The 13,933-nt window shown below is 40.0% G+C and overlaps 1 protein-coding gene across 3 annotated transcripts in view; it reads left to right on the top strand.

The window, feature by feature from the left end:
• SOX5 (SRY-box transcription factor 5) overlaps positions 1–13,933 on the top strand; it is an 897,493-nt gene that overhangs the window by 240,472 nt on the left and 643,088 nt on the right. For all 3 annotated transcript variants that reach the window (XM_060776580.2, XM_060776581.2, XM_067469306.1), the window contains exon 3: positions 9,951–10,030. The gene's annotated coding sequence lies outside the window, so the exon portion shown is untranslated. The remainder of the gene's footprint in view (positions 1–9,950; positions 10,031–13,933) is intronic.

The following is a 13,933-nucleotide window of genomic DNA, read 5'->3' on the forward strand; positions in this document are numbered from 1 at the left end:
GGGCTAGTCTTTTCAAGTGCCTTGTGCTTTTCTGCTCAGAATACACTATTATTTCTGAATGACTTTCATTTCTGACTTAGGGAAGATTGGTGTCTTTTTTGAGGTGGAATGCAGGTGATCCTTGCACCTGATGGATTTTCAGCACTGGTCAAGTATTCTTGTGTGATACTGTGTTGAATAAGCACATGGATTCTTCATGTTGACACCTCTGGAAAGAATGCCATAAATGTAGGAGCAGGGGAGAATAGTTACACACCTTCATGGTTTCAACTCAACATAGAGTGCATAGTGTCAGATTATAATTTGCTTATGGTAGGAATCCTGTGATCTGTGGGTTTTATGCTGCTCTTCAGGGGTCCCTTCTGAGCCCTGACCACTCCAGAACCCCAATATATGTGGGTAGTGGGGGCTAAAAATGAGACTACATGCCCTGTGGTTTTGCCTACCCACATCCAACAAAATATATCCTCTTTAGGAATGTTTTTGTCCTCCAGATGGTATGGTATGTTTCCAGTGGATGTTGCCTGGGAGCCCCCGGTGGCGCAGTGGGTTAAACCCCTGTGCCGGCAGGACTGAAGACCGACAGGTTGCAGGTTCGAATCCGGGGAGAGGCGGATGAGCTCCCTCTATCAGCTTCAGTTCTTCATATGGGGACATGAGAGAAGCCTCCCACAAGGATGATAAAACATCAAAATCATCTGGGCGTCTCCTGGGCAATATCCTCACAGACGGCCAATTCTCTCACACCAGAAGCGACTTGTAGTTTCTCAGGTCGCTCCTGACACAAAGTGGATGTTGCCATAGATTCTTGCTGGAGGGCCTAGCAAATTCCTAGAGATGATAATTCTCTAGGAATTTTCTAGGTTCCTCCAGTAAGACTCTATGGTATTACCAAATACTGGTCTTTAATCTCAGTAGTTTTCATTATTATAAATGGTTTCCACAGTAAATTTAAGAATGTATCCCTCATGAATACAGTGGTTATAATGGGGTCTCCTGACACTTCCTTTTGGCTTTTAAATGCTTTTTGCAGTGCCAACTCAAAATACTTTTTTTATATAAAAAAGTCTGGAAATAAAATAAAAGTGACTTCTAGCTTGGGAACTGTGTAGCCCTTCAGATATGGTCACCTTTGTTTTTGTTGGCTACGGCTGCCAGAAGTTGAAGGGATGTTCTGACTCATGACTTGCTCACTTAACAACTGGGCTTATCCCAGTTGATCATGCCCTAATTTGTTACGTGTTTTGGAAACTTGTGTTCCTTAGGTTATCTTTTGAACCAGTTTAACTTTTTTTCTGACTTGCAGCTCCTTCCCATGGATACTCCCATGAAATCCTAGGTCTTGTAGGTTTTTGAGGCACTAGACTAGTGGTGCTCAGATGTTTTGACCTTCAACTCCCAGAAATATTAACACCTGGTAAACTGGCTGGGATTTCTGGGAGTTGTAGGCTAAAACATCTGGGGACCTGCAGGTTCAGAAACACTGCACTAGAACTTCCTGGCTGAGAATTCTGAATAACCTTTAAAGTGCACATCCTGGAATTCCACTGGAATTAATGTGGATACCTAGTACTAGATTTGTAGTGTGAAAAGGACCTTAGTTCAGCTGAACATTCATTGTGCCTCTGTTCCTAATGCATGCTTCAATTTTGGATCCCTTGATCCAGAGGCAGCCTGACTGATGAAGGTATCAAAAGTCTCTCTCAACACCTCTGTGATTATTTCAGAGCACCTGAACTTTGTTGAACTTGGGTAAACACATCTTTAATTTATATTGCATGCAATTATTTTTTTATTGCAGCTGGAGTGCCAAGTGTAATCAGGTGGCTATTGTATAATTTAAACTCCAGGTGATTTTTATTTAATAATAATAGCTTGCGTTCCTATAGTGCCTTCAATCCCCAAAGGGATCTCCACAGCACTTTACCAACTTAACAATCAAAGACGTAGAAAGTAAAACACTGATTATAATTAACACAAGCTTAGGAAACCCAACCCTATTCTTGCTGGTACTGTTTATATTCAAAAGGTACTGTTTATATTCAAAATATTCAAAAGGATGCCATTGAATTTAATGAAGAACAGATTGGGAATATCACCATGAGGGAACTATTCAGGGAATGCCAAGTCCTATCTTCCCCACTCAACTGGGGTAAATGGAGCCCCCGGTGGCGTAGTGGGTTAAACCCCTGTGCTGGCAGGACTGACGACTGACAGGTCACAGGTTCGAATCCGGGGAGAGGAAGATGAGCTCCCTCTATCAGCTCCAGCTCCTCATGCAGGGACATGAGAGAAGCCTCCCACAAGGATGATAAAAATATCAAATCATCCGGGCATCTCCTGGGCAACGTCCTTGCAGATGGCTAATTCTCTCACACCAGAAGCGACTTGCAGTTTCTCAAGTTGCTCCTGACACGACAAAAAAAAAAAAACTGGGGTCAATGCTTTAGATTGGCTGCAATATGTCTACACTGCCATATAATCCAGTTCAAATCAGATAATATGGATTTTATATGTTAATGTAGAAGGGACAACAGTGTGCTCTGTAAGACCTTCTTCTGTGTGTACCTACCTGGGTGTTATCACTTATCTGTGTAACTTGTGTGCTGAAAATATCATGCATGAAACAGGATTAGATTTGGAGGAAGGAGGCATAAAAAAATTAGGAATGCACATGACAATCTAAGATATGTTGATGACACCACGATACTAGCAGAAAACAGCAAAGAATTGGAACAATTATTGGAGAAAATGCAAAGGAAGATTTTTGGGTGAATATTAAGGAAACAAAAAATAATAACTACAGATTATTTAAATAATTTTACAGCTGATGATGAATACATTGATATGTTAATGATAGTTGGCTCAATCAGTAATCATAGTGAAGACTGCAGTCAGGAAATCAGAAGACTTGGAAGAGCACCTATGAGGGAACTTACCACCTCATGGATGGCCATCTGTAGGGGGGTGCTTTGAAAGTGATTTTTCTGCTTCTTTGCAGGGATTGGACTGGATGGTCCACAAGGTCTCTTCCAACTCTATGATTCATCAAGCAGGGTGATTTTAGCATCCTAAGATGCTTCCACCCCATGTGGAGGACTGATGGGTTTGCTGCCCATCAGACAAATCAAGGGAGTTCCTGTGGAAGCCCCACCACCAATCGGGGTGAAAGTGTCACCAGATGCTTCCCCAGGAACACAGGAAGCTTCCCATGTTGTGCTGGCTCCATTGGAGCCAGCATGGGGCCTCTCCGCAAGGGCAACACTTTCCCTATGTGATGGGGAAAGTGTTGTGAGAGGGCGCTGTACATGGTGTGACATATTTGTCCTGCTGTCCCCTCTTTCCTCCCCAGAAGTCCAGCGAAGTGGGATGCTTTGCCAGGGCTTTATGATGAGGTCGTAGATGAGATCCTGAAGTGTCAAGATGTTTCACTGAGTACTAAAATTTCTCATGCCATTATATTTCTCATTTCTTTGTATGATTTTGGATGCTGAACCATGGTAGAGAGAAAAAAATCAACTATTTGATGGGTCCTAGGACAAATCAGACCTAGAAACCAAGATGACTATACTGAGACTATTCTACTTTGGCCATATCATTAGATTGGAGACTCACTATAAAAGATGATAATGCTTGGCAAAGTGGATGACAGTAGGAAATGAGGAAAACCCAGATGGTTGGATTCAATCAGGAAAATCAAGCCCTTGGTCTGCAAAACCTGGCCAGAGCTGTTGAGGACAGGATGGCTCAGAGGTCTCTCATTCATAAGGATGTTATAAGCTGAAGTGAAGTTAGTTAACAGTAAATAATACCTATCTGGCTTTTCTCAGAAACATATGCAGTATCCTTGTGATTTGATAACTTTTAGGGCCTTTGCATGCTTACCCTGCTGTCCAGTTACTATCTCTTAATAGGATGATTTTGAGGCCCCTCCCTTTGCTACTTATAGTTCTTTATCTCTCCTTATGTTTATAGCAGCCCTTCAAATAGAGGACACCTTCAAACAAGTGTCTGTCTTTTGTAAAACCAAGAAGTCTGTTCTAGTTATGAGGGAAGGAAAACATGTTTTCAAGTTGAAAGGAAGAAAATTGATTTATACTTCAGTGTAGCCAGTGCTGTGGTGACATAGGGCCATATTGCTCTGAAAATTTTGGAGGTGGAAGGAAAGTGTTAGATATCTAACATCTCAAAAATGGAGGTTATTTTTTTAGAGGATGTGAAGTTTGACAAAAACACCTTGCCATTTTGTCTTATTTCCCCCCACTAAGGCAATTGGTAGGGGGGAAATGGTCCCCTGAATTGGAATGATCAGGAATTAAAACTGAGTATGGTGCAATTTCGGGCAATCTGTATTACATATCAGAGCATATACCACATATCCTGTTCTTAAACCAGAGATGGGCAACTGTGGCATGTCTGGCGTTCTGGAGGTCACTTCTGGAGGGATAGCACAGCCTGACCATATATATACAGCCTGACTATATATATATATAGGGAGGAGGGAGCAAGCTTGCTTTCTGCTGCCCTGGAGATGCAGAACAATGGCTTCAAACTACAGGAAAATAGATTCCACCTGAATTAGGAAGAACTTTCTAACTTTGAGAGTCATTCAGTGGTGGAACTCTCTGCCCCGGAGTGTGGTGAAGGCTCCTTCTTTGGAGGCTTTTAAACAGAGGCTGGATGGCCATCTGTCAGGAGTGCTTTGAATGCGATTTTCCTCCTACTTGGCAGAGGGTTGGACTGGATGGACCATGAGGTCTCTTTCAACTCTATGATTCCAATGAAAGTGGATGATTTTGAAAAACCATTTCATGTTTTGAGAAGATGCAAGAAAATTCTTCAGCTTGCTTAAATGGTAAATTTAAACTTTTTTGAGGGTATTATAATTGAGAAAAGGACAGCCAAAACAACCCTGGAGAAATATATGAGAGTAGAACTATGCTAAACCCATAATGAGAGATAAAAGGAAGGAAGCATATATTTATATGCAGCACACAGTTGACCAGTAGAAGTCATTGCCACAAAAGGCAGTAGTGGCTCCAACGTGTTCTAAAAGGGGATTGGGTACATTCATGGAGGCTAGGGCCATCAATTGTAGTAAATTAAAGTGTTGGACATTGACAACAACTCTGGAAACCAGAGTTCAAATCCATACTCAGCCATAGAAACTCACTGGGTGACCTTTGACAAGTCACACTTTTTTAGCCTCAGAGAAGGACAAAGTCAAACCCATTCTGAACAATTCTTGCTATGGAAATCCCAGGATAGGACTGCCATAAGTTGGGAATGGCTTATGACCTGCAAGAACTATGAATATTATTCAGAACTGCTGTATCAACTCCAGAGTTAGAGGCGGTATGCCTCCATGTCACACCTTCTAATATTTCACAGATAAAACCCAGGATGAGTGTAGCCAAATAATATTAGAATGTGTAAAAGATGGCAAAAGTTGTCAATGAGGAAGAATACACCAGCTGGGAGATGCTGTAGCAGTTTGTTCTTTCCTGAGGCTCCTCTCCTCCATCCCCTGAGTAAACTGAGTTGTTTTGTACTCTCAACTCATTTGCAGTAATGGAAGAAAGCTGAGCCTAAACAAATTTTCAAAACCTAAGTGTTTGGCCTGATCAGCCATGTGTTTAGGATCATAGTTCAAAAGTGCCCGAGTCTACCAGTTGTCCAGCACTAGGACATGGGCGTTGCATTTTTCAGGGAGTTTTGTTCTACTAATTTTGAATTGTCTCTTGACAAAGAACATTCACATCCTCCAAAATTAAGTTCCTTCATGCATGGGGCTGTGAATCAAGCCTGTCTCTAGAGGGCAGGCAAATATAAGGTAGGCATATGAAAAAGTGAGTAAACATCCACAGAAGATGCAGATCACTATAATCTTTAACTAACTAATTGAATACCAAATTGGGATTACCCATGCTATAGAATTTCTGATTTCTGTTCATAGTTGCAAAAAAGGAGACAGTGAAGAAAGCTGATAGGGAGACAATTAACTCATTTGATAGGAGGTGCTGGAGGGAGAGTTCTAAAAAGACAAATGATTGGATCCTACAGCAAATTATTGTGTTATTATTGTTATGATGTTTATTTATACTTTGCTTTTTCCCTCCACAAGGAGATTCAAAGTGGCTAATTAAGACTCCCTTAAGACTCAGTATTCAGCACAACCCCATCTCTGCAGAGGATGTTTCATGTGAAACCACAAGTAATAGTAAATCCTATTGAGATCTGGCCCACAAATACTGCAACATTGTTCAGGAGGGCGTAGAAAATGTGTAGAGAGGACATTTTTAATCATATGATCATAAATAGCCACTGAATGTCTTTCTCTATATGCTGTGTGTCTCTAGCATTAAATGTTTGCCATGTATATGTACATTGTAATCCGCCCTGAGTCCCCTGTGAAAAGGGCAGAATATAAATACTGTAAATAAATAAATAAATATGAGGACAAATGAATCCATGGATACAGATCCAAAGGTTGAGGGTTGCACTTTGTCATGAGGAAATATAATACATTGGAAAAGTAAATAATGCTTGGAAAGGGTGAAGGCAATAAGAAAAAAGGAAGGCCACATTACAGGAGGGCAGATTCAGTAAAGGAATCCATAGCCCCCCAATCTGCAAGGCCTGAACAGAGCGGTCCAGGATATGGGCACTTGGAGGTTTCTCGTTCATAGTTTTGCCATATGTTTTCAGGATCCGAGCAAGACTGCTGATAAGAGAGTGTCTTGGGCCGCCTCTGCACTGCCTGTGTAATGTGATTTGAAACTGCATTATATGGTAGTGTAGATGGGGCTTTGAAGTCTTGATTTCATAGGGTCACTGTAAGTCATAGTTGATGGAATAGCAATTAATAATAATGTAATTTAATCTGTTACCACTCCCTGGGTCTTGAATTGTCTCACCAAGTATGGCATGGAGCAGTTAAATAGACACCAATATTATTTTTTGAGGAAACAGGAATCTACCAGGGAGAAATTTCCTTAGAAGACTAATATGCAAATGTTGTTCTCTATGTAGAGATAAGGTTTCTTACACCATTACTAAAAGCCTGTATGTACCTCTATCAATGTACAAGCTGTCTGTCTTGTCATTGTATAATCGGCATTGAATGCTTGCCGTATATGTGTTCTGTGATCCGCCATGAGTCCCCTTTGGGATGAGAAAGGTGGACTATAAATACTGTAACAAACAAACAAACAAATAAACAACATGCTCATACACTTCTTTGCTCATTTGAAATGTCCAAGTTCAATATGAAAATGGCACACTGAGGCAGGCTTCCCATTCCAAACTTTCCATCCATTTGGTAGTATTAGAGTGAGCTTAAGACACTTTGTTACCGAAGGCAGAGCAAACAAAAATGGGATGGTTAACATGTTGGAGGGTATAGAGATTTCTAGAGAGAATATTCTCTAGAAATCTCTAGATCAGTGGTTCTCAACCTGTGGGTTCCCAGGTATTTTGGCCTACAGCTTGCAGAAATCCCAGCTAGTTTACGAGCTGTTAGGATTTCTGGGAATTGAAAGCCAAAACATCTGGGGACCCACAGATTGAGAACCATTGCTCTAGATCCTTTAATGTGATGCTGTGATCAGCTTCCAGTGGAAGTCATGGTGGCGTTCGTACAGAAATGTTCTCCCTGGTTAAAAATAGTAATTTTTAACATACTCTTCTTCAATCTTATGTGTGCCATGTGAATAGCTAACTATATCTTAATGTGTAAGTGTTTCTGTGCGAGGCAATGGCACATGTTTCTGCAGCTGTAGATCTATCTGCTTGTTAAGCTGAATATGTGGACATCTGAAGAAGGAATCATGTGTGTGATTGGCAGAGCTTCAAAATGTTCCTTTTCTTTACTATAATTTGGAGAATCTATGAGTTATGGCACTCACAAAAAATACAATTTCAAAGTTCTGATGATCGCACCTCATCTCCTCCTCCTTGTTCATGGTAATGAATGAAAGGTGCTGCTGACTTCCTTAGAATTTAAAAATATATTCCATTCTATAGAAGAAAAATATAAGATATACAATGACAGTAATAGCAACAAAGAAGTACTTTTTAAGAAAAAGAAAAGAAGATGTGTCTCCTTTTTTGTTTATGAAAGCCTGAAACTGTTGAAAAGGAGCTGCTAGTTTCACCCTGTCATCCACAAAACTCATGATGTGCCTACAAGCAAAGTATAAAGAAAGTCTCAATTGTTCATCCCAGGGGAGGAAAAAATTGCATGGTTTGTAGTATATAAACAGTTATGGATTTAACTCTTTGGTGGTTTTGCAGCCATCCTTGAAAATCTGTAGAAGAGGAGGAGATTTTTGTAAAAAACAAAACAAAAAAAAAACGCCATCTACTAATACATGGAAATAAGTCCTCTTTGTATATCTATCTGTCTATTTTGGGTTTCCTTTTGGTTTGTTTTCTTCCCACAAACAGCTCCAATTCATTCTCTATCATCCCAGAACATTAACTTTTTTTTTTGTTTTTCACTGTGGGAAAAGAAATGAGAAAAGTTTATTTTTAAACTACTTTATGTTCTTTTAATTCATTTTTTAAAACTTGTCAAATGAGTCAATCATTTTTAAAACTTTTAAAACATGAATTTAAACATGCACACTGTTTTTAATGTTAGACAGATTCTATTACTACTACCCTTTTCCACCTCATTCCAAGGAAGTCACACAGGTCCTGGACCGGTCCCTGGCAGCTGTGATGGACTGGATGAGGGCCAAGAGTCTGAGACTTGATCCAGAGAAGACAGAGGTCCTCCTGATCAGTTGTGAGGCCTATCAGGGTATAGCGTGGCAACCTGTGCTCAACACGGTTGCACCCCCCCTTGAGGACACATGTCCACAGTCTGGGGAACCTCCTGGATTCAGCGCTGATGCTTGAAGCACAGGTTTCAGCTATGGCTGGGAGGACCTTCACACAGTTAAAATTGGTGTGCCAGCTGTGACTGTACCTCAAAAAGTCTGACTTGGCCAATGTGGTCCATCCCTTAGTTATATCCAGGTTGGACTACTGTAACTCTATGCACATGCACTCTATGAGGGGCTGCTTTTGAAGACAGCTCGGAAGCTGCAATTAGTGCAAAGATTGGCAGCCGGGTTGCTAACTGGGGCTAACTTCAGGGAGACTACTACACTCCTGTTAAAGCAGCTCCACTAATTTCTAATAAGGCTCCAGGCTCAATTCAAAGTGCAGGTTATTACCTATAGAGCCTTATATGCTTTGGGTCCAACCTATTTTAGAGACCACATCTCCTTCTATGAGCCAGCGCATGTAGGTTTCCTTTCCCATATGCCCAAAAAGCATGGCAATCTACACATTTGAGAAAACCATATTAGAATTGTCAGTTTTCCAGCACCCAGCTTAGCTCCTTCTTAAATTCTCCAAGTATAGATGACCTAGCATTTTATTCTTTTTCCTCAAATAACGACTGTTTTTGTATTTTAATTAATTTAATTCTATTTTAATATTTACTTTTTGTATGTTTTTAATTGTATTGTAGTCTGAATCTTTGGGAGGGTGGAACATCATGATGATGAGGAGGAGGAGGAGGTTGACGACGATGACAACACTATCAACAGCTAATATTTGGTGGCTTTGGGTTACTATACAAGATGTTTGGATTTTCAAGTTGTCATTCTAAGAATTAGAGTTACCATGAGATAACTGTGAGGGGAAATTTCTGAAATATTTACTCAATTATTCTGAGCCAATAAAGAAGTGAATCATATCAATCATGTGCAGAAAAGTTTGTAACATAGAAGATATGAGCAGGTGAAGTTCTCTATTGTCGGCTACAGTTCCCAGAATACCTCACTCAGCATGATCAGAGGAATATCTGAGAACAGTAGTCAAAAATGAACATTTCCACGCCTTATCAGAAGAGTGATCATTCAGTTCACAACTATTCCCTTCTGTTTCTTTCTCAGCATCAGAAGCAAAGGTAGATATAGAAGACTGAATTGGTGGAGTGGTTACAAAAGAGCAGCAAAGCTGGGAAACACAATAGGTAAGTCATTTGTACATGAAGTTAGAGATGTCAGTTTTTGCTTCCAACTAAAAAGACTGGAGTTTTCTAGGAAAATTCATATCGGGACATCGCCTCTCTAAGGAGGCAAGCCAGGCATTTCAAATTCCATATTGCTATGAAAAATGCTGAAAATGGTTTCTCACCTAGTAGCAGAGATGAGGACAAATGTGAAGACTCGATCTTTCTAATTTTAAATTGCCGTGGAATAGAAATGTTGGACTAAAGTGAGCTAGGGTTGTTGTGAAGGATCTCTGGATGAATTCTTCAGGTTTTACATACTAGCATGTTCTTCATTTTACAGAAAAAATGCAGAGGTTTTGCTGAGCTTATGTCCTGGCTGATCATATCAATTATGGCAACATTTCATAATTTACGGGGTATTTTTTATTTTTTAAATAAAAAAAAACATGAATAATGTGATGGCATGCCTCAGCCTTTGGGAAAACTATATTGTCTGGCTTTATTCAGGGGCTATCTGTATAACTTCTGTTAAGATGAAGACCCTTAGCAGACAGAGGCACATTTGGCAAGGTGAAAAGATAACCAAAATGAGTTTACTGAAACAAGATGAATAAAGAGTTAACTCCACCCGGGATTATCCTAAGGTAACTTAAAACATTACATTACAAAAGGAGATCTTGCTGGTTGCAGTCATCTTTTGGGGGTCTTTGAAAGTCTCACTTACCTCTGGTGCAAAGCGATGGATTATAAGTTGTTGCTTACAAACTGTGTGTTTTCTAGTGGCTTTTCTTTTAGGGATCAGCTTGTTCTCTGTAAACCAGGCTGTGGCAACACACCTTTCAGAAAATGAGGGACAATATTTAAAAAGTCCATATAAGCAATTTCCCCAAGATAATTGAAACCTTAGCATTTTTCCGAGTAATTTCCACCCATAATTTCTGTTTGCGACCCTGTCTGCGTGCCCAAAGTGATGAGAATACTTTCAAATGTGTATAATTTTCATATAATCCTGCACATCGGCAATTTAGTTTCTAATTTGTTTCTTTGTAGTATTAAGCAGAGACAGTGGTTTATTTTTTAATGACATAAAAAAGGGTTTTCTCTCCAGGGGTTTTGACCTCCATGGCAGAAAGAGGTTCTGTTTCTTTTTCATCAACAAGACAAAAGACTGAATTCTTTCTCTCTTTTTTTTAATGAAGTGATTAAAGGGAAGAACAATTTATCCGAGATAAGACAAACTCTTTCATCCCCCCTCCATTCCTTGTTTTCATTCTGTCATCTATATGTCACCTCTACTCTACCCCCAATGTGGACTCCATCTAAGGATGTGAACTGTAGTTGAAAATATGTCTGTGATGTAGCAAATCCGTGTACAGAACATGCAAAATTGTCAGAAAAAAGTAGTAACCCGTTTGACAAACAAAAATCACAGGAATTCTAAGAGGCAACGATATCTGTGATAAATTCAGGATGTGAACTGGAATGTCTCTACTGTGATTTTTCCAGATGAGATTGTTACCTGGCAATTACTTCAATCATAGAACTGTATGGCAATTTTGTCTTCTGTTTATAACCCACTTGTTTTCTCATCTTCCCAGATAAATACACACTTACATATTAATGAGGGAAAGATGGACAGGCTGTGCTGGTTGTTAACTGCTGTCACGTCAGCATCAATGTATGGTGACCTATGAATGAGAGACCACCAACACTCAGGGCCAGAGCTTCCTTGACTAAGCCATCTCCATTTGTAGTGTGGTCTTCCTCTTTGCCTGATTGTCTTTTCTAGTGGGTCATGCTTTTTCCAGTGGGTCATGTCTTCTCATGGTTGGTGCAAAGCACAATAGTTTAGTCATTTTGGGTTATGCCTAAATGATAAAGCTCAACAATAAGATCTTTTTTTAAAAAAAAATGTAAAATACCAGATCTATTTATTTATGTATCTATCTATCTATTGAACAAAGTATAAAGGTAAAGGTTGCCCCTGACATTAAGCCTAGTCATGTCCGACTCTGGGGAGTGGTGCTCATCTCCATTTCTAAGCCGAAGAGCTGGCGTTGTCCGAAGATTCCTCCAAGGTAATGTGGCCGACATGACTGCATGGAGCACTGTTACCTTCCTGCCAAGGCAGTGCCAATTGATCTACTCACATTTTCATGTTTTTGAACTGCTAGGTTGACAGAAGCTGGGGCTAACAGTGGAAGCTCACCCTGTTTCTGGGATTCAAATCGCCAACCTTTTGGTCAGCAATGCAGCAGCTCACTGCACCACCAGGAGCCCCAAAATGCTTGAACAATTACATCATCCATCAGTCTTAGCTGAGTTAGGCAGAAATAAAGAATACTGGGAATTGATATCTAACTACATCTGGGGGACAGTTCTAGACTTGACTACCAAAAATGATTGTCTTTTCTAGAGGGTCATGCTTTTTCCAGTGGGTCATGTCTTCTCATGATTGGTGCAAAGCACAATAGTTTAGTCATTTTGGCTTATGCCTAAGTGATAAAGCTCAACAATAAGATCTATTAAAACATGTAAAAACATCAGATCTATCTATCTATCTAACAAAATGCTTGAATATTTACATCATGCATCAGTTTTAGCTGGGATAGGTAGTAATGAAAAATACTGGGAATTGAGATCTAACTGCGGGACAGTTCTAGACTTGACTGACCAAAATTAGGAGCACGTGGAGTTCCAAAGCCCTACCAGAAGGCAGAGAGGGGCAGCCAATTGTGAATGTCAAGGAAAAGTATCAACAATACCAACCTACTACAACTTCATTACACCAGAGAATGAATCGACTTTAAACCTGGTATCTGCCTCCTGCAGAATTCTGGGGTTTGTAGTTCAGTTAAAGTCTTCTCCCTAAACTACAAACCCCAGAATTCTGCAGGAAGCAGAAACCAGATTTAAAGTGGATTCATTCTCTAGTGTGATTAGACCCCTGTTCTATAATTGGCAGTTATTTTGGTGGTACTATCAGAACTTGTGGAATGTTTTGCTTCAGGTGCCTAAAGAGCTCAGTTGGCCATTGCTAACATAAAATCTGGATATTATGAAGGAATGGTGCCATTTGTTGCTCTGCCTCAGAAAGCTACATTGCTTTGGTAGGTTCTGTTGCATTCCCTGTGAGTTCTTAGCTATCACAAATACAGGTGAAAGGGAATGGTGACTGTGATCTGTATGCACTCCAGCAAAAGCATGCGGGGAATGCGGAAGTACTTCATCAGTGTCGCAGATGGACGATGAAAGCGACAGCTCCCCTGGCGGCCAGAAAAAGTTAAATAGTCTCTGTCTATGTCTGTATATGTTGTATGTCAAAATTGGCATTGAATGTTTGCCATATATGTGTACACTGAGTCCCCTGCGGGGTGAGAAGGGCGGAATATAAATACTGTAAATAAATAAATAAATATGGACAGCGGACCAGTCCAGATTGGACTTGATTCTGCTATCCATACTGTCTTAAAGCCACAGGGTTCCTCCAGAGTTTCTAACCTGAGGCTAAAACTACTGGAAGGACAGAAACTTCAGAAGCAAACTCACAATGAGTACAGTTTATAATACTTGTGTAGATGAGCCTTTTGTTTTTCCAGATGTTGACTCAATCCTTTCCTTTTCTTTCAAAATGGTTTAAAATATCTTAAAATTTAGAAATTAGCAGGATTAATACAATAATATGTACATGCATTTGTATATGTGAGTATGGGAGAATGTGAATCTGGTTTTGTACAATGTTTACTTGCTGTATTGTTCTGAATTTGATGGACAACTGCTCTGTGTCAGTGATTGTTTTTTTTTAAAAAAAAATGTGCTGGCTTCTATGCTAGAAATCTGTAGTGGGGCTGTATCAATGCTTGTTGCATCAAAAGTAGAGGATTACCACTGCTGAACACTCTGTGTCAAGAAGCTGTTGTG

This window comes from Anolis sagrei, chromosome 5 (assembly GCF_037176765.1).
Source record: "Anolis sagrei isolate rAnoSag1 chromosome 5, rAnoSag1.mat, whole genome shotgun sequence".
Lineage (NCBI taxonomy): Eukaryota > Metazoa > Chordata > Lepidosauria > Squamata > Dactyloidae > Anolis > Anolis sagrei.